We start from the raw sequence: 21,933 nt of genomic DNA on the forward strand, positions 1-21,933 counted from the left end.
CACACTTCGACGTAATTTTCTCCATGTGATCTTTCTATTTGTGAGATAGTTACTGAATTAAAACACTTGATTATAAGCATGAGCATTTTAGCTGCTTTTCCTATTTATTCAAATAGGTTTGTCAACCACATATTATTCGAAAGATGTCAACTACATATTACACACATACTAAAGAATCTTTTTTTTTTTGTACCACAAGGTGGCATCTTCTTATTTTGGTATAAACCTCTGAATATTAACATAATTTGAATAACTTCCTACACCTGAACTATTTTTTTTAAATTTTAAGTCAACCATTTAACAGCTGTGCAAATATATGGCAATTCTGTTAGCTAATGCAAGTAGCACTTGTGGATATTTATGTTCCTGGAATATTCAGAATATTGAATCTCTAACAGAATGATGAGCTGTTCACACTAAAAAGTCAATAAACATGGTCCTCTAAATGTTAAGCTCATAAAGATTAGTAATACAAAGCATACACAGTAAAATATACATATTTAAATGGAAGCTTCCTTAGAAATAGCCACAAAGGTGGAAGAGACCAAGTACACATCAGTTTATGAATTGTTTTTAATAGCCAGACTAAAGAAGTAATGCACAGTTATGCATTGCCTACTCTGTGGCTGCCACTATGCCAGGCACTTGTACATATCTTTTCACAACATTTCGTGACAAATTTCCCCAAATACACTAATTCCAAACCCAGAAACAGTGGTCTAGTGTTTCTTAAACTTTCAATGGGTATATAAGTCATCTAGGGAGCTTGATGAAACAGAAAATCCCAAGCCCCGTCTCCTAGAAACTTCAAGTCTAAAATAGTGGAATACACAATAAAAACTCAAAAATAGTAATAAGGAATTCTACTACATTTAAAATAAACTGTAAGATAACCCTGAAAAAGTAATCTCAAAAAGAGAGACTACTAATCTAAAATAAATTGGTGAATATATGAAACGTATTGATAAAATACTAAGCTTGCTCCTGAAAATCATGATTCTTAATATGGTTCACTTGAAATTTTGTATCACTATTTCCTGTCCCACACCTAGTGATGAAAAATTGAAGATGAGAGTGATGAGAGCTTTTAAGATAAGAAAAAAGGAGAATATCTAGGGTAAGGTTTATCTCAGTCACTACAGTGTCTTGCAGCCAGGTTACCCAACAACTTACAATTTTGTAAAGAATAAATGGAAGACATATCCTATGGGGACACAAAAAAATACAGTGACAATTATATTAGGGCCACAAAAAGCACTGTGCTAGGGAGTGATGTCATAAACTTTCTGCCTCAAATTATTCACTGATTACAAGATTTGATCATTGGCAGCCTCTTGTCTGTGGACATATTCTGCCCCGGCACATAAGTACTCCTGCAGTTAAAACACTATAGTTTACTACTCCTTAAGGTAGTGTGATCATTGACTAAAGATGCAGGCATTACCCATACAGAAAAATTTTTCCAAGTCTATGAAAAATGTGGCTAATAAGATCATAGAGCCACAATGGAAATGGTTCCCAGCACCATAATTGTCACCCCACAGGCTCCCTTGCAAGCCCTTGTACACGCACATTCACACACATGAAAGCCTCAGGCAATTGCTGTTACATTTAATTCTGCTTTTTGATAGAAAACCAAATAATGCTGCAGAACCACTGTGATCTATATTGGGTCTACCAGATGTGCAATGTATAAGTTGTTCCTTTCTAGTCTTTTTAGTCTTTTGCACGCCATCTCCCCCAGGTTTAGAAAGAAATAGAAAAGTTGTATTTTAAACAAAATTGTAAACTGGAAAATAATCCCTGCCTCACACCATACATCAAATTTACTTCCAAAGCAAAAAAAAAAAACAGGAAAGAAACTATAATGGCACAAAAGACATACAATCACAGGGTAGGAAAACCATAATATCTGAAACCAAATGCAAGACATAACACAAAATGTTGATGAATTTGGTTAATCAAAAATAAAAACAAAAACTTCAGCATATCAAAAAGATTATAAGCAAAATTAAAAGGCAAATAGTAAACTGGAAGAAACACTTGCAAAATATATGATAACAAAGGGATTATAATATGTTGCATACAGTTTTTATAATAAGAAAATGACAAGCATTTTAATGGAAATTGGGCAAGGTGGACAATTCACAAAGAACTGCAAATATCAATAAACTGAAGAAACTCATTCAACATCACTATAAATCACAGAAATTCAAATTATAACAACAATGAAAAGTCTCTTTTGTCTTTCAGATTGGAATATTTTTTATTCTAACACCTAATACTGAAAAGGGGAAGGGAAACAGCCTTCTGGAATATTGCCATTGGGATGTAAATTGGTACAACATTTCTGGAAGGCAATTTAGCAATGCATGCAAAAAGTTTTAAAATGTGCATATTTTCAACTAGCAAATGCATGTGTAGTAATATATTCTAAGGATAAGTGTAAAAAGATACAATGTCCTCCTAAAATTGAAAACCTAAGGGGCCAACAATTCCTTCAATTGGTTATAATGCAGCTATTAAATATGAGTTTCAGAAGAAATCATTTTAATGAAGTGAAAAGGTGTTTATACTCTTAAGAGAATAATGAGTTATGAGATAAAATAAACACTATATTCTCAACTTCAGAAGAAAAAAGATATATAAACATAAGAGGAAGACTAGGATATACATTGACATGTTAGCAGAGATCATTTGCAGGCACTTAATTATAAGTGCTTTTTTAATATCAACTTTCAATTTATTTTTATTTTCTAAAATTTCCTTAATGAGTGTAATGGTTAATTTTATATGTCAATTTAGCAAGGCTATGGTGCCCAGTTGTTTGGTCAAACAACAGACTAGATGTTTCTGTAAAGGTATTTTTTTAGATGTGATTAACATTTACAATCAGAGACTTTAAGTAAAGCAGATTACTCTCCATAATGCAGTGGGCCTCATCCAATCAGTTGAAGACCTTAAGAGCAAAGACTGAGGTTTCCCATAGAGGAAAGAATTCTGCCTCCAGACTGCAACATAGAAAGTATGTCTGAGTTTCCAGTCTGTTTGGCCCACCTTGCAGATTTCAGACTCAAGACTGCAACATCAACTCTTACCTGAGTTTCCAGCCCACCTTACAAGTTTCAGAATTGCCAGCGCCTACAATCATGTGAGCCAGTTTCTTAAAATAACTGTCTCTGTGTCTCTCACTGATATGTATATACGTGTATATGTATATAGACCCTATTGCTTCTGCTTCTCTGGAGAACCCTGACTAATGCAATGAGCGTGTACTAGTTCTTTGGCATAAGAAAAAATTGAGTAGCAGATCTTTAGAAATTAAACAATAAATTGGAAATGAGAAAAAAAATACCAAATTCTCTTGGAGTTAAAGCAACATAGCCAAGAAAAGATCCTGTGTCTACTTGTTATTTAAGGGTCACTGTCTGTCATACATGGGGTGGACAAAAATGTGAAGAAAAATGTTATATTAGCCCTGTATAATCACATCTCTACCATCTCTATTATGTGGAATGACGAAATTTGTCACTTGTCTGCTATTTACAGGTGAAATTTTAATAATTTATACCGTATAACCATTTGCTGATAAGATAAACTGCAGTCCTGAAGGTATTTCACTTGAAAAATAAGAGACATTTTCCATTTTGTTGCCTTTTCATATTAATATCTGCTAGTCTATCATGCTAATTAATAAATGTAGCAGGCATTGTAAGTCTCCGGCTTTTTTCTAATTTTGTTTAATTTATCAAATGGAAAATAATCTAGCAAAGAGTCATTAATTTAACTTCTTCTGAGAGGGAATCATTACTAGATATGTTAAATTTTCAACAATGTAGTTTCAAAACAGCTGTAGCCATGGAAAATTTTTATAGTTTTAATTGAACATCTGTGCATTTTAATTGATTAATTTGAAGAAAATACAGGAAAAAAGAAAGAACAGTAGATAATATGAATTTAACAAACCACTTTTTTGTTTTCTCTGCTTCTTAGTTAATGATTTTTCAGTATAAACAAAATAAGAGATTATCAAACATTAAATAATTCCCATGGCTACAAATACATTCACAGTGATTTAGCAGAGTAGACAAGTATTTTACGACAGGATTGTTTTCAATCAAAAACATGCACAGGGATACATATGTAGACATATATAGTCTTTATTAGGGTCACTGTCTCTATGTCAAATGTTGAGACAAGTCACTTCGGACAAGATCCAAATAGTCTTAACAGTTCTCCAACACCCCAGCCACCACTGCTGCCACTACAAGCACATAAGGATGAACAGAACTGAGGTTATTTCAGTAACTTCTGCAACAGCCAACAGATCACCCTTCCCAGTGTTTCTTTTCTCTTTTAACTGTATAGCTTTCTTATCAACTCACATTTTCCTAATACTTCACCTATTTCACTATCAAAACTTAATTATCACAGGCATGGCATTAGCCCCGGATTTCTCATTTTTGCCAGTAGTAGGAGAGAATGTGGTTCCAGAACAATAGATTAGCTATAAAGAGAACTATGAAGAATCTCTCAAGGCGCAGCAGTAAAATAGCCACACAATTCTAGTAGATACTGAGTCATATGAAAAACTGGGGCGAGTTTGCTCCCAGTTATCATTGCTATTAACTGGTAAAAAAATTGCATTTTTAAGTAAGATCTGAAGATATTTTTATCAACACAATTCAAAAACCGAGGGAAAGGATGGATGAAGAAAAATGGATGCACAGACAGGTGAAAAAAAAGCACTGTCAAGAGATGAAACAAAAGTAAATGTCTCTTTTAGTTTAAAGGGAAAACTTCTAATAATTTTGCATAACCTTGAATAAAAATAATCATCACAATAGTAAGATTTAATAATGTATTTATAGTAATTCAAAAATTAGTCAGTTTTAAACTTTAAGATGTTAGCCTTTGTTCTTTCTGTTTGTAGAGGGAAATACGCTCATTTTAGAAATTGATCTGTTTCCTAAGCACTTTTAAAACCACAGGAGCGGGGCCGGCCCCATGGCTTAGCGGTTAAGTGCGCGCGCTCCGCTGCTGGCATCCCGGGTTCGGATCCCGGGCGCATACCAATGCACGGCTTCTCCAGCCATGCTGAGGCCGCGTCCCACATGCAGCACTAGAAGGATGTGCAGCTATGACATACAACTATCTACTGGGGCTTTGGGGGAAAAAAATAAATAAAATAAAATAAAAAATAAATAAATAAATAAAAATAAATAAAAAAAATAAAACCACAGGAGCAGCCATGCTGGGCAGCACAGCTGTTTGACTTATACTATTTGCTAATTTAATGTTTAAAAGTGCTTTGAGGGCTTTCCATTTAGAAAATGAATGTGCTAATTATAGATTAGTCTAATATATCCATGAAGGAAGGTAGTAAAGGACAGATATCTGGCAACGTGTTTTTAGCTGCTGATTCTCTACGTACACGAATATAATACGAGTATTTACTTCACAATAGTTTATCACTACCTAACCTGCAAGCAAGTTATCTCCTTTTATCAAACTGGTGTCCCTGCTATGATGATACCTATGTAAAATCTCCCCATCCTTGACAACAATTCACATTCCCAGCATTTTTATAATTTAAACATATTACCAGTTCTCACCACAAATTTGTAAGACATTCAAATCAGCAAACCACTTATTTCAGATTGGTAGTGTTGTGCATATACATAGGTAGACAGTTACTGTATTTTTTAAAGATAATTATAGTCTGTGATGAGAGGAAAAATGATTCACCAGAATTTCTTTCAGGATGAGCACAATCTTTGTTGAAAGTAACTCTTTGATAAAATTAGAACAGAACTAGAGACAGAGATGACACTGAATGTGAACAGAAGTTTTCTTAATGAAACCTGCCTCGACCTCAAGTGAATGGGGTGGGTATTAGAGAGTAGAAAAGCAATTGTGAAAAGACTGTGGGCTGCACGATGTGACACCTTCCCCTCTGTCATTCCTGTCCTCCTTCACAACATGCACACACACACGCATAAACTTACGAAATGCTGGAAGCTGATGGATTTTTTCATGTGTGTGAAAACCCATGGAGCACTGGGCTTTGGGTCTCAATTGTCCTGTGCTGTATGAGAAAGCAACCTAGATTCAGGAGCATGAAGATTCAAAAAAGGCAAAACAAAGGAACCCACCAAAGGTTATTTATTATCCCAGGAGGTGCAATTGGTCTTAAGAGTCAGATCTTCCATCACCGCGTTCCATAGCTATAGAACAGGAGCTGGATTCAAGACCTGAAGAGTACCCGGCAGGAATACTGTAGAGGGAATTTAACTTTCAAAAAAGGAGTTAGCCTTGAAGACCTGTCTCCAAAGCGGAAAGCCTATGTTTCTATGATTATATCTATAGTTGGGAGAAATGATTAGCAAATTAGCCTTCTAATTATACTTCAGTACTATAAACTAATTGCTAAGTAAATCCAGATGCCTAGATCAAAGCTGATTTTACATAAAGGTACTCCATTATTTTGCCTTCTAGTCAAGAACAAAACCTTATAAAAGGCAAACACTTTCTATCTGTGCTTCATAGGTGCAACTATGAGAATTTCAGCTATGACACATGGCACAATTACAAAATATAATCTTATTAAGCTCTAGAATGGAAGTAGAGAGGTTCATGTTCCCAAGAGAATTTTGGCAAGAAGGACATCTAACTCACGTTTTTAGGTCCAGAAAATCATAATGCAGCAGGTCCAAATATTTACACAAAAACTACTTTTATTTTGCTTTTCCCAGTGGTTCTGTGTTTATTTTGTATAAAATGTGGAGTTTTAGCACAAAAATTTATGGATAGGACAATCAAAAAAATGTAGTATAAACAATAGGTTAGTAACACAATAAGGCAACAATTAGAAATCATTGGTAGGGGCCGGCCCTGTGGCTTGGTGGTTAAGTGCGCGCGCTGCGATGCTGGTGGCCTGGGTTCGGATCCCGGGTGCGCATCGAGGCACCACTTCTCCGTTCATCCTGAGGCCGAGTCCCGCATACAGCAACTAGAAGGATGTGCAGCTACGACACACAACTATCCACTGGGGCTTTGGGGGGAAAACAAAAATAAATAAAATCTTTAAAAAAAAAAAAAAAAGAAATCAATGGGATGAATTGCTAAACAGAAAGTATTGAGAAAACCAAAGAAATGTTGAGAAGAGAGTTGCATTAAATTCTCACCACTATGAATACTGGGAATACCTGAAATACTCTCCTCAGTATTTGGTGTAGCAAAAATGTCTCATTAGTCTCAGATGTCATCAAGAGCTAGAGTTTCTGATCAACATTATATAACCATGGTTATGACACTGAGATGACATGATTTTAGTGAAAAGCAAAGAGACATGATGTGCTAGTTAGCATGCACAGCAGTTTTGCATATTCATATAAAATACATTATACCAGAAATTTTGAAATACTAAAAATAGCTCATGAACTTCCATTGCAATCTTCATGTATCAGAAACCTCAAGATTTGAATAATAGCCATAGTTCTTACTATTCTTTACATTTATTTTTAAAGAATTAAAAATTAAATTCAAACATGAAAAAAAAGTAATTGTACAAGAAAAGGCATAATGAGACTTGTAATTTCATCAATATGGCAGACAAGGTAGCCTGAAAGTTCTTTCTGCTGCAAACGTCTAGAAATGCTGGGTAAAACATAACAAACACCCTTTTAATGCACAATTGTATGAGCAAGAAAATTAACTAAATCCATAGGGCTGAAACTAAAGAAAAACTTGAAAACTAGAGCAGACAGTCATGTACTGCCCTGGGAAGGGTTGTATGGAGGTGTGCATAGAGCTTTTTCTTGGAAATTCAGGGGCTTGGTTTTTAACACACATCCAGAGATAGGAGAAAAAGCCCTAAGCTTCAGAAGAAAGGAGTGTAGCTATAATAATATCAGGCAAATTAGTAAATAAGTATTATCAGAAATAAAAAAGGACACTACATACTAACAAAGGGTCAATTTATCAGGAAGTCATGACATGACAAACTGTATGTACCTAATAACAGAGCTTCAAATTCCTAAAACAAACACTGCCAGAAATAAAGAGAGAAACATTCATGGTCTTAGTTATAGATTTTGACAGTTGCCTCTCAATAACTGATAGAACAAGTACGCCAAATTCAATAAGGACATAGAAAATTTCCCCAGTTGACCTAATTGACATTTATAGAATAATACACCCAACAACTACAGAATACTATTCTTTTCATGTATACAGTGGACCATAATAAATCTAAATAAATTTAAAAGTATTGAAATCTCATAGAGCATGCTTTTTTTATAACAATGGAATTAAGACCTGGAATCAATAAAAATAAAGCAACTAAAAAATCGCCAAATATTTGAAAATTAAATAATACACTAATTTGACCTGTAGATCAAAGAAGAAATCATAAAGAGAAATTAGAAAATATTTAAACTGAATACAAATGACAACCCAATATATCGATAGTTGTGGGATACAGCTTAGGTAGTGGTTTAAAAGGAATGTATTATATTATGTTTATACTAGAGAGGAACAAAAAAGGTATAAAATCAGAGATCTAAGTTCTGTCTTAAGAAGAGAATTAAATTAAACCTAAGTAGAAAGAAGAAAATAAAAAAGAGAAAAGCAGCAATCAATGAAATTGAAGACAAGCAATAGAAAAGTAACAAAGCCAAATTTGATTTTTAAAAGATTAATAAAATTGATAAACTTCTACCAAAACTGATCAAGAAAAAGAGAACACAAATACTAATATTAGAAATGAAAGTAGGGATATCACTACAGTTCCTACAAGGTTACTATGAAAATATTACGTACAAATGTATGCTCATTAACTCAAGAATAAAAGAAATGGATAAATTTCTTAGAAAACACAATTTGCCAAAAGTGACACAGAAGAAATAGAAAATCTGCCTAGCCCCATATGAATGAAGTAAATTTAAATTTTTAATGAAACCATTCCCACAAAGAAAACTCCAGACCCAGCTGGTTTCACTGATGAATTCTATCAAATATTTAAAAAAGAAATTGTAACTATCTTACACAAACTCTTTCTAAAAATAGGGGAGGAGAGCTCATTTTCCATCTCATTGTATGAGCCAACATAACTCTGATACCAACACCTGGTAAATATATTCTCAGGAAAAGAAAAACAAAAACAAAAAAATACAGACTGATGCTTCTCATGAATAAACACACAAAAATCCTTTACAAAATATTAGCAAATTGAATCCAACAATATATAAAAAAGATGATACATCGTAATCAAGTGGTTATGATAACATATCATAACTAATACATTGAAGGCTTGTTTTATGTTTGAAAATAAATCAATGAAATTCATCATATTAACAGAACAAAAAAGAAAAATCACATGACCTTCCCAATAGATGCAAGGGGAAAAATGACAAAATGCAACATCCATTCATGATAAAATCTCTTGGAAAACTAGAAATGAAGGGAACTACTTCAATCTGATAGAGGATATCAGCTAAAAACCACAATGAACATCATATTTAATAGTAAGTATTGAACATTTTCTTTCCAAGATTGGAACAAAGGCAAAAGTTTCTGCTCTCACCACTTCATTTTACTGGAGATTTTATATAGTGAAATAAGACAAGAGAAAGACATAAAGATATAAAATTGGAAAGGAATAGGTAAAATGGTCTTTATTCAGACAATATAATTATATACATAGAAAATTCTACAAAAAAGCTAAGTAAGTTTAATAAGGTCTTAGGATACAATTTTTAAAATCAATTGTGGTTCTATATACATGCAGCAAACACTGAAAAAAAATCAATTTCAAAAAAGCAATGCAGTTAACAATAGCAATACAAGTGATCTCCCAGGGATTACTTACCAAATAAACCATCTCCCAAATAAATCACCAAAGAAGCCTTTGTTTCAGGCTACCACAGATAGCTAATATCAAGCAAAATATACATGACAGTCTACAGAGAAGTCTGGAAGTGCAAATATGTATAAAAAATCAGGAATTTCATATTATTTTTGTTTTTTCATTTTGCTCAACCATACTTTCTAATTTTCCCAAAAAATAAGTCACATTTATATAAAGAGAAAATAGTTACCAACCTTCAAAATTCTATTAAGAAAAATAGCCAAGTGATTTCACCATTTATGATGACTGAGCTAATTTGCCCAAAATTATTGACTAATGTATCAAAATTTAATATATCAACTTTAGAAATTTAAATGTCAACATAATTGTTAATAATAAGTCATTGGGTTAAATATTATAAATATTTTCAATACTCTTCTGAGGCCAAAAAATTGGTTATAAGGTCTTTTCATAAATTAATATTAAAATAGGTAATATTAAAAAATATTTATCAACAAACCATGAAAAATATCATTACGTATCTTTTCACATGTTATTCAACATATTTATTGAATATCAACTACATGGAAGTATTATTCCAAGTGAGGAGGAAAATAGATAAAAACTACTGAGTGCCAGACCCGTCATAAATATTTCACACATAAGGTATCCTTTATTCCCCACAACAACAGTGTGAGCAGACGCTAACATAATCTCCATCTTCACATGGGAAAACTGAGCCACACAGAACGAAGCAACTGGTATAGAATCACAGAGCAGTGGATGTCAGTGGCAGCATCCAAACCTGGTGAATCTGATCTAGAGTCTACAGTCTTAACCAAAATGTTGAACACAATGCCCAGGGGTAAACAAGATAAAAAGGTTTGTGTTCTCATGAAGCGCACCTGTTAGTAGCAGAATACAGAACTAGGCAAATAAAGAAGAAAGTCATCAGATAATGATAAGCTTTGAAGAAAATAAAATATAAGAGACAGTGAAGGATGCCTGTCAGGAAAGCCTATGTGAGATGGCATTTAAGCTGAGACCTGAATGACACGAAGCAGCCAGTCCTGTAAAAATCTGGGGAAAGAGTGTTCGAAGTAGACAAAACATCTATGCAAAGGCTCTGAGTAAGAGCAACGTTGATGTGCCTGAAGAATAGGAACGAGGGTACAGAAGAGATGACTTTTGAAAAGTAGGACCTCATAGACAATGGGAAAAAAATGTGGCCTTTATCCCGAGTATGATGAGAAGCCATTGGAGGGATTTGGGAAGAAGTCAGCACCATGATTTTATTTGCGCTTATAAAATATCCCTTTATGGAGCATGGATTGTAAGGGAAGCATGAGGGGAAGCAGAGAGACCAGGAGGCTACTGCAGTGGGATAAGTGAGAGTGGCAGGCGGCTGAGGTGGGGAAAGAAAAGATGGATAGAAGCAGACAGAATCAGATAAGTTCCAGAGATAGACCCAGCAGGACTTTCTAATGGATTGATGTGGCGGGTGAAAAAAGAGAGGAAGCAAAGATGATAACTAAGTTTTTGGCTTGAGCAATTTTGGGATGGTGGTAATACATATTGAAATAGGAATGATGGAGAATGAGATGGGCCGGGGAAAAATCAAGCTAGGTTTTAAATGCTTATTTACATCTAAGGTGAGATTTCAAAAAGGTAGTTGGACAAGTGAACAGAAGCGCCATGAGGAGTCACCTTGGAGAGGGGACTTTGGCAGTCATCAGTGTATAGATGGTATTTAAAGCCTCTGGACTGGATGAAATGTGCAGGGAGAGCAAGTAAGGAGGCTGAAGCCAAGCCCCTGGGTACTTGAACTTACAGGACTGAGCAGGGGCAGGAGCAAGTGGAGAAAGCCTGGAAAGGGGCAGCCCCTGAGGCCAGAGAAAGCTAAAAGCAGCTCGATAAACAAAAGATTAGCAATAATCCTAGAGATCCAGAAGGAGGGAGTGCTCATCTGGGTGGAACTCTTTCTCAAGTGTTGAGTGAAGGGAAGCAGTATCTTACTTTAGACCAACAATATGTTCTTGCAAATCTTGTGTAAATTTAAACCTCTCATTCTTACAGAAAAGCCTGATACCTTAAAGAACACTAAAATAAAGAATTTTACAAAGTTAAACATCTTGTATAAAATGAAGAGTGCGTCTCTTAAACAATCAAATGAATAAACCAAGACTGTCATATATCAGCCTGCTTAAAACAGAATTATCTTGTAGTAGACCAAATCCTGGGTGAGATCACTTTAAGGTTTGAACACAATTTCGGATGCCACCAGAAGTCAGCTCTAACATTTGGGTCATACTGTGCTATCTTTACCTTCTAGAGTTCACGCAAAAATTATCACCATCTTAGTTACTAACATTGATTAATTGCTTACTTTATATTAATTAATTTAATCCTCACCAGAATCTTATGAATTAAATATTTTTATTATATCCACTTATTTTGTGTGTGTGTATGAGGAAGATCAGCCCTGAGCTAACATCTGCCAATCCTCCTCTTTTGCTGAGGAAGACTGGCCCTGGGCTAACATCTGTGCCTATCTTCCTCCACTTTATATGGGATGCCACCACAGCATGGCCTGACAAGTGGTGCATCGGTGCATGCCCGGGATCCAAACCCAGGCCACCTCAGTGGAGCGCGTGCACTTAATCCCTATGCCATGGGGCCGGCCCCTTATCCACTTTTTATTTTAGGATAAGGAACTGACTCTAAGAGAGGTTGAAGTGACTTTCTCAATGTCAGCTAGAATCCCATATTGGTCATAACTAGAGACTTTGGTCCTTATTTTGATAACAATTAAATTCCTCAGGGCTCCGCCCTTAAAATTTCTTGGTAAAGTTTGTTCCCTGCCTTATTTTCTCTGCTATCCGTCTACCTCATATACCCATACTACCAATAAGAGAGAGACCAAAAAACAAGGTAAAGTAACAAGAAAAGAATGAACGAGAAATGGAAGAAGAGATAATCATAACTGAAAACTCAGCTAAAAAAGTGACCGTGAGGGGCCAGCCTGGTGGCGTAGCAGTTAAGTGCGCGAGCTCCGCTTCGGCGGCCTGGGGTTCGCAGGTTCAGATCCCAGGCGCGCACCAAAGCTCCGCTTGTCAAGCCATGCTGTGGTGGAGTCCCATATAAAGTAGAGGAAGATGGGCATGGATGTTAGCCCAGGGTCAATCTTCCTCGGTAAAAAGAGGAGTGGCAACGGATGTTAGCTCAGGGCTAATCTTCCTCACACGCACAGAAAAAAAGTGACTATGATTGAGTTTTTGAGTTTCCTAGCAGCACAGGCAAAAAGGAATACACAATGGATTACAAATTTCCATTATCTAATAAAAGGAAACATACCAGTTAGGCAAGAGACATTTCTTGTCCCAATCCTTAAGTCCAACAGTACTTCTTACATGTGTTTATTTTAGGGAAACTGAACCATATAGCGATCAGAGACTTCAAGAGCAATTCCTTCAATGGCAAAGGAATATTCTTCATCTGATTGTACCTAGAATTTTCCATTTAAAATGTGGTCAACAGCTCAGTATTCTCTAGTGTGAGACTGTTACACAGCTCCTGGTCATCTCAACTTTTTTAAACAACGTTAAGTCCAATGACTTAAGGTCCATGACCTGAACTTTCACAACTGTCATGTGGGCTCAGGAGAAATAAGACCTATTGTATACTTTGTACAAATGGCCTATATCACATCTCTCTCAGAGGTGGCAGCATCTACGTGAAATGAAATCTTGGCAAAAATTTCAACACATTGCTTGCCCCCCAGCTCCAATTTATATCCCTTCACAAGCAAATTACCATGGGTTTTAACTAATGAAAAACCGGTTTGTTTTTAGAAAACATCCTCATTATCGGCTAATATAACAGAAATGACCAGGAAGAGCATGATTTAATATGGATTAAATGTGACTACAACTCAGAAGCTTTCTTCTTGTTGAATTATATAATCAAAACTATTAAACGGCATTTCAAAATGCTTTTCATAATCCTGGGACCATTAATGTCACGTTCAAATCACTGTGGATTTTTGTTGTTGTTGTTGTTGCTTTTACTATTCATAGGGATACAATGAGTCATTGGCACATTTCCAGTGCAAGATGCATTTGAATAATACATGACATGCCCTTTAGCTAGCATCATGATGCCAGATTTAAAACAAGGTAAGAAGTTTCCTCCGTGTACACTTGCAGTGTTCAGCTGTTCATAATCTATAGCGTTAACAATTTATCATCAAACCCAGCGACTTGCTGCCAACTTATCAAAGTGGCCACTGGATGCATATGATCAAGTCTGAGCATCTGGCTCTCCTCTGTTCCTGACATTAGCACAGACAACAGAATCAGTGGACTATTGAATGCAATTACAGTAAGCGAGACAGACAATAAAGATTGATAGCGCCTTCTCTTTTTATCACACACAAAACTAGTGGGGGTTAAAGCTTTGCCTTGAGCTGCCTTCATTTAACAATGATTGAAAATATGCAATTGTGTTGGTAAAACACTGTAGCCTGTACCACTTCATTTACTGGACACATTATCAAATTAAATGAAAAGTGAACTGCCAAAAGCAACAGTTATTATATATTAATGATGAATATTTACTTAGCATTGTTCACAAATCATACAGAGAACAGAATCCTTCTTGTTATCTTCTTTGCAGGTTACAGTTGAGTAGGTTTAACATTTCTATGTTTACGTTAAGTCTTCTGTCTACAAATCTCTAAATACAGACTTGCACGATTGGTTTTGTGACTATCCATGTGATTACAATGTGTAATTAATAAAATGTTCTAGTTGTAGATGAATCCTAATTATTGAAGAGCTTTTTTCCCCTTGATGACAATTCTCATTCTCGTAGCTGTTTTTGTAGCAAGAGAAACTTAGCCGGGGTGTTTGCTGTGACCGAGAACTCCAGCTTCATCGAGCTTCCAAAATATGGAATGTGAAAAAGACCCCCAAGATACAGACAAGTCAAAACTTTATATTTTATATTTTTCTCCAAAGAGTATTCTTTAGTAGCCATTGGGGGATATAACAGTTCACCCATAATTTGACTTCTAAAGCAAGAAATACATAAGCAGCAGAAGACAAAATGGATCAGTATAGCACTATTGAGCAGACAAGGGAAGTGGACCCAATTCCATGGTTCACACAGGAGGAAACTGCATTCTAAGCAAATATCCACAGATCTAGGAATACAAAAATAAGTGTCTCATTGTTAAGTGGACAAACATTTGGTGTGCATACTAGCATGTCAGAAAGACATGATGGCAGGCAGACATGACTGTTCAAAGTTATGTAGATTAATTCAAGGTTCTTCTAAAAACATACACATCTGGCCCTTCCTTTCCAATGATAGATACAGGAAAAGAAGGCGCTCATATATGCAATGTACTCATGTCTCTTCTCTAAGAGCTCAATAACCTGAAAAACTCTGTGACGTATGCCAAACAAAAAGAAAATAAGAAGAGGTAAAAGAAAAGAGAAGGTAAAGAACCAATCATGGGTTTTCTAAAACCATCCCACTGGTTATTCTGCAAACAATTAGGTACATGCTCAGAAGTGTTGAGTTTGGAATTAGAGCACCGACCATATGCAGTATTAATAAATAGCAGCATGAGGTATAGGATATTCAGCAAGTGTGGAAAACTCACCAAAGAAATAGCATCACCACAGTAGACTGAGAATATGGAAAGCCAAAAAGGAGTGCTGAATCAGTATTCATGAAATGTTAAGGAAACAATTATGTTCTCTAGAATTTACCTTCAAGCAAAATCTAAGTGAAAGCACTCTTTCTAGGCACATTCAAATTCTAAGGTCCATGTTGCCTTTAAATCTTGTGGAGATGTGTAGCTTTTGCCAGTTACTCTCAAATTCGGCTAACTACCAGACTTATCTCAGGAGCTTTGTAAAATGTAGAGCCCTGGGTCCCAATCTTCAGGATTTTTATTCAATACATTTCGGGTGGAGCAATGGGTACTCACTATGGAATATGTGGCAAATAAAATACGAAAAAGCAGAAAGAAAATCTATCACTTATAAAGCTACCATTTGTGATCCATCTTTTTATCCATGCAAATCTTCTTACTTATGAATGTAAATTTCTTAAGTCAGTAATATTTCCAATAACTTTGGGGGGTCACTTTAAAAAAATTTAAATGAAAAGGAACTATATGCTTATGGCTAAAAATCAATACACTACATATCAATACAAGTAAAAACACGAAAGAAGGCTCTTGCTAGCCCCTCAATAACCGTCCCTCACAGAGTTAAATATTGTTAAATAAATATGTCTTTATAGTCTCTTTATGTATTCACTTTCATTTATTCGTGTATGTATTTTATATAATCAAAATTGGACTACACATACTGTTCTGTGAATTGACTTTTTCACTTCACGTTATTCTGATTTATATCTAGAGCTATCTAAAACTATTTCTCTTATTGTTTTTAATGGCTATATAGCATTCCATAATATAAATAATCATAATTATTTTAGCCTTTTCCTTGCTTTTTCTGTTGTTCCTAACTTGTTAGTTAGTTTAAATATATATATACACACACACACACACACGCACACACACATATGATTCTATGGACATCTTTATTGTACCTTCATTTACATGTAAGTTTTTTTGCATTATAGATTCCCAGAAATGGAATTTCTGTTTCAAAGGTATGTGAATTTAAAATTTTAATAGATACTAAAAAATTGCCCTTCCAAAATCGCTATATCATTTTCTATTCTCACCTACAAAAAGTACAAGAGGGTCTATTTTTCCACAACTCATTGATGCTAAATATTTTTCATCATTTAAAATTTTACCAATCTAATGTATTAAAAGTGACATCTCATTTTGAATTTTCATTCTCAGCTTCATTTTATATGTTATTAGCCATTCTCATTTCTTCTATGAGCTGCCTGTTCATATCCTATACCCATTTTTTTATTGTGTGATTTATCTTTTTCTTATGATTTCCAAAAAGCTCTCTACTTGACTTTTAACTTTGTATAATGTAAATTCAGAGACGTTTTGTCTGTTCCTTAGAATGGTCTCTTCCAACTGACAATTATAAAAAAATCATCTCTTGTGTTATATTTTTATGGTTTCTAAAGTTTAGATTTTGAATATCTCTGGAATTTATTTTTATGTACAATATGAAAATATGTGTTTTTTTTTTTAAATTCCTCCAAAATAAGTGATTCTTATTACCATCCAAATACAGCAACCACCGCCATAGATTGCAGCGGAGCCCAAATGCCTGTGTTTGAATCCTGGCAATTCTTTTTACTGCATTGTTCATCTGTAAACTTGAAATAATATACCTATCTCATAGGATTATGGGAAGATTAAAAGAGATAAGAAATATAAAGAGCCTAGCATGGTGGGTCCCACAGAGAAAATGCTCAATAAACATTAGCTATTAGGGTCATTAGTATCATTATTTTAACATAGCTTAAACACCTTGTTTTTGTATTCAATTCAAAGGGTCTTTCTGTTTCCCAAATTTCTCCCAAAATTGAGGGCTATGTCTTGATGTAGATTTTCATGGGACAATCCCCTTTATAGAGCCAATGTCTCCTTAACGAAATGCCACTTTTTATTTCCTTGGTCACCAGACTATTTCTAAAGTAGTTGAGCCCTGAGGGCCTTAAGAGTAAAGTGCTGGCTCAGGAGAGTTGATTACAGTACACCATTTTGAGTGTTGCTGGCAACACTTTCCTTAATCAAAGAACACGTTTGGCACTTAACTACACATTTTAAAAAGAGTTGTGGGTAACCTCTGTCTGGCAGACCAGTCTTGAATGCCTGGTGGACCCTAATGTGTCTGGGACTCCTAGACTCCAAGGCTGAGCCACTGTCTCCCGTGGACAAAGGAAGGGCCTGGTGGCCCATCACTCTGAGAGATCAGAGGCCACACACCCAGTCTGTGCCACGCATGCCGCACAGGCTCCGATTCTCCTGGGGAAAAAAATGCCAGCTTCCTGAGGACCCTCAGGCTCTCAGAAGACCCAGCCCCTCTTTTCTACTGTCCCAACTCATTACTCTACTTTTTGATGAAGGAGCTTTGGGTCTTTGGAGGACAGGAGGTGACATCAAAGCCTGCTTGTGCTTTATCCACACTTTGTGAGTCCAACTCTCTATCAAAGTCCACTTAAAAAATTTAAAAAAGAACCTGCTCCTAGCTCCACCTCTAAAAGCAGGAAATAAGTCTGTAATCTGAGAAAATTCTGAAAGGGTATTACATTTTGTACAGCACCAGGGCAAATGTAGCATTCTATAAGTATCTGTGGTTATTATGATTATTAGATAAATAACATTGGTTGAGTACTGTCTTAGTCTGCCAGGGCTGCTATAACAAAATATCATAGACTGGGTGGCTTAATCAACAAAAATTTATTTCTCACAGTTCTGGAGGCGCGAAGTCCAAGACCAAGGTGCAGGCAGATTCAGCGTCTGGTGAGAGCCTACTTCTTGGCTTGTGGACAACCACCTTCCAGCTGTGTCCTCACATGGCCTTTCCTCAGTGGTGCCCCTAGAGAGAGAATCTCTATCTCTTCCTCTTCTTCTAAGGGCACTAATGCTATCATGAGGGTCCCACTCTCATGATCTAATCTAAACTTAATTGCCTCTCAAAGGCCCCACCCTCTAATACTATCACACTGGAGGTTAGGACTCCAACTTATGAATTTGGGGAGCTCACAAACATTCAGCCCACAACAAGCACTTACTGTGAGTCAGGCACCATGCTGAGGACTTTACATGTATTATCTCAATTAATCCTCCCAGCAACCCTTTGAAGCACTTGTATGCATTAACCGCAACACGCACAGGAAGAATCAATTGGAGGCACAGTGTAGCTGAGTAACTTGCTCAAGGTCAGTGTTAGCGTGTGGTGGAGCTGACTTGAAAACCTGCTCTCTTAACCCCCATGATGAAACTTTCTGCCTGCTGCCATGCTGTTACAGCAGGAAAAAGAGATGACTTCCTTTTTCAAAAAATTCAAACAAGATTTATTTGTTTTCTTAAATAAGCTTTTCTCTCTCCCTAACCCTCACTTCTTAAAACAATAAAACACAACCACCTACATTAATTGTAATAAATTACTTTCAATCAGTTATAATAAAAATGCAGAAGAGAATGAAGATTGGAGGAATAAATCTCAAGTAAGCTAGTAGAAATGAATGAAAATGTTATCCTTCTACCAAGTATTTTGGAAATCCAGTTGTTGTGGGCTGAATTGTGTGCTCCCAAATTTATATATCGAAGTCCTAACCTTCTCAGAATATGATCACATTTGGAGATAAGGTCTTTAAAGAAGTGATTAAGTTAAAATCAAGACTTTAGGATGGGCCCTAATCCAATATGACAGGTGCCTTTATAAGAAGGGGAAATTTCAACACAAAGAGACACCAGACACATGTGCATGCAGAGGGACAACCATGTGAAGGCACAGGGAGAAGACAGCCACCTGCAAGCCGAGGTGAGAGGCCTCAGCAGAAACCAACCCTGCCAGCACCTTGATCTCAGACTTCCAGCCTCAGGAACTGTGAGAAAATAAATCTCTGTTGTTTAAGTCAGCCAGTCTATGTTATTTGTCATGGCAGCCCTAGCAAATTAATACACCAGTATTTTTGTCAAAGAAACAGAGGGAGTCAGAATGTGGGATTCACTGGGAATTTCACTCTAACTCACAACTTCTATACAGGCTACCAGTAATTTGCAAGAATTTTTTTAAGTAAGGGATTAAAGTGGGAGTCTAAAGGGTACAAAGATAATCTTAGGCCTGGGGAAAATAATTATTTTCACTTGAAAAAACTCAATTTTCATAATCAGGACTTTATAAATACCCTGTACATAGATTGGTAGATATTCTCTTCCTCTCTGTCTCTCCTCCTGTTACCATTTCATTCACCATCCTTACTGTGCTCAGCCTCATCTTCTCCACAGGTGGATAGGTGTGCTGATTAGACTAAGAATACATCCAACTATAGAGAAATGAGTTAGCTAGAGACATAGCATGAGGTTCTGATCGGAAAACTTCTCCTTAACATCTAGTTCAGATTATATATTGGTTGAGCAGGACAAATAGCAAGAAATCAACTAATATCAGCTACTTGTGGTTTACTCACTCACATTACCTCATCACAGCCACGTCTCCTCTTTTGCCATCAGTCAATGGGCCAGGAGCAAAATCAAACACTGACCTGAGCTGGAACGTTCTCCGGATCACAGCCATGCTCCCCCAGGAGCTGTGGGATAGCTGGCTTTATGCCAGAAGTCAGCCTTCTCTCATCCCTGTTCACTAATAACCTTTCCTTGCTTTCGTTTGGATCTTAACGACCTCAACCCTTCATAAGAGGTTTGCCTCTTTTTTTTTTTCTCGACATGAACACAAAATGGCAGATAACCCAAAGAAGTAAATATAATTTAGATGTAAAATAAAATCTATCTACTAGTGTGTGTATGCATGCATGTGTGTCTCATCGGCATGCACCAGATTGAACTAAATGGCAGGAATTTCCCAAGGGAAAATAACCTCCAGATACTGCTGCAAAAGCTTTATTCCCCACACTCTGCAAATTATTTAATTTAAACACTGCTTGATATGACTCTCTGAGGAGAAGGGTGTTTCCCCAGATCCATTTTTAATTTGTTGGTGTGTATATGCATGTGTGCATATAGAACCAGCACCACAAATGCTTTCGCTGCTGCAGCGAGGCTAAGCACGAGCTTCTGATTGCAGAACCAGGAACTGCAAATTGCTGTTTAAAACCAGGAAAATGATGAAATGCACATGTAATTTCTTCCTCTTTTTTTGGTGAGGAAAAATAGGTAGAGGTTCAGTTGTTCATCTCCTAAGGTCCCCACCCCCAGACACTTCCCATTTCCTTGGGAGATAAAACTAAATATTTTTTAAAATCTTGTGTGTGCGTGTGTGCGTATACACGTACCATGGCTAATTTCTCACAGTAGAAAATGGTCACATTCATTGACGCATTTTACTAAAGCAGGAGAAGCAATGCAAAGATTAAAGAATCAGTTTTCATCAGGATCGGTAGTGTTGCCAAATTTCATCATGAAAAATCTTGCCTTTTTAAAGGGTTTATAGGTCCCATTAAAGGATTCAAATGAATTTCTCCCCGAGACAGAATTTCTTTACGTCAGGTTCCACAGAAGGACTAACCCCGCCACAAATGCAAACTTGTACACACAGGGCCCACACTGGAGATAGTCTTGTTATGTTGGCTAAATCAATTTAAAAGCAAATAAGCATTAGACAATAATTTCAATATTAACTTACTCTTCTCGCTTCTTCATCAGAGCAAGCTAAACGTAAGTGAACTCCTTTCACCCTTCACCGAGGCTGTCCACCCCCGCGTTCTCTCCCTATGTGGTGCCCTCCACACAGGTAAAGTGACCTCCTTCCCCTACCAGTCTAGTTATTTATTGACATAAGCTTGCATTCTGGGGCATTATCAGCTTAATGCATAATTCAGATTCCCTTGCATGTGGCCTGCACTTATGCCTTATCCCCTGCATTCTGAAGGAAAGATAAGAGGAAGTATCCCAAAGTGGGCACACGAAAGGATTCCTGAACATCACCATTGCTCCCCACGCCAGTGCTACCCACCCTCAGAAAACTGCATGCCTTGCAGCTCCCACACACTCCAGAAATGTGCCCTACGGAGAATAAAACAATCCCAGAGAAGGTCCAAGAGTTTACACCCAGCGGGGATCGAGAACTTTCAGGAAGAAAAGGTCTCTAAAAGTGGAAAAATCACGATTATTACCTTAAAAGTCACATTCCAGACCAGCAGCCAGATATTTTCAGCAAAGCAATAGTTTCAAATCTCTGTAATTCAAAAAAAAAGAAAAACCAGGTTTAGAATTTTTTTCCGGTGGGGCAGGGAAAGCTGTGTTTGCGGTGGAAAGGGAGAGAGGAGGGTGACTGGGATGAGAGGGGCAGATGAAAAGACTTCTTAACATGTTGGAGGGAAGAAGAAAAGAAAACGCCAAAAAGGAAGGGGGCAGGGATGAAGGGTTAGGGGGCAAACTGACTGGG

General features: G+C 36.4%; 1 long non-coding RNA gene across 2 annotated transcripts in view; it reads right to left on the bottom strand.

Moving 5' to 3' along the window:
• The window catches only part of LOC147915959 (uncharacterized), a 325,476-nt gene that overhangs the window by 151,603 nt on the left and 151,940 nt on the right, over positions 1-21,933 (bottom strand). For both annotated transcript variants that reach the window (XR_015553568.1, XR_015553567.1), the window contains exon 2: positions 21,662-21,723. This is a non-coding gene — a long non-coding RNA (uncharacterized LOC147915959). The remainder of the gene's footprint in view (positions 1-21,661; positions 21,724-21,933) is intronic.

Source organism: Ceratotherium simum, chromosome 11 (assembly GCF_057802395.1).
Source record: "Ceratotherium simum simum isolate JZ-2026a chromosome 11, ASM5780239v1, whole genome shotgun sequence".
Taxonomy (NCBI): Eukaryota; Metazoa; Chordata; class Mammalia; order Perissodactyla; family Rhinocerotidae; genus Ceratotherium; species Ceratotherium simum.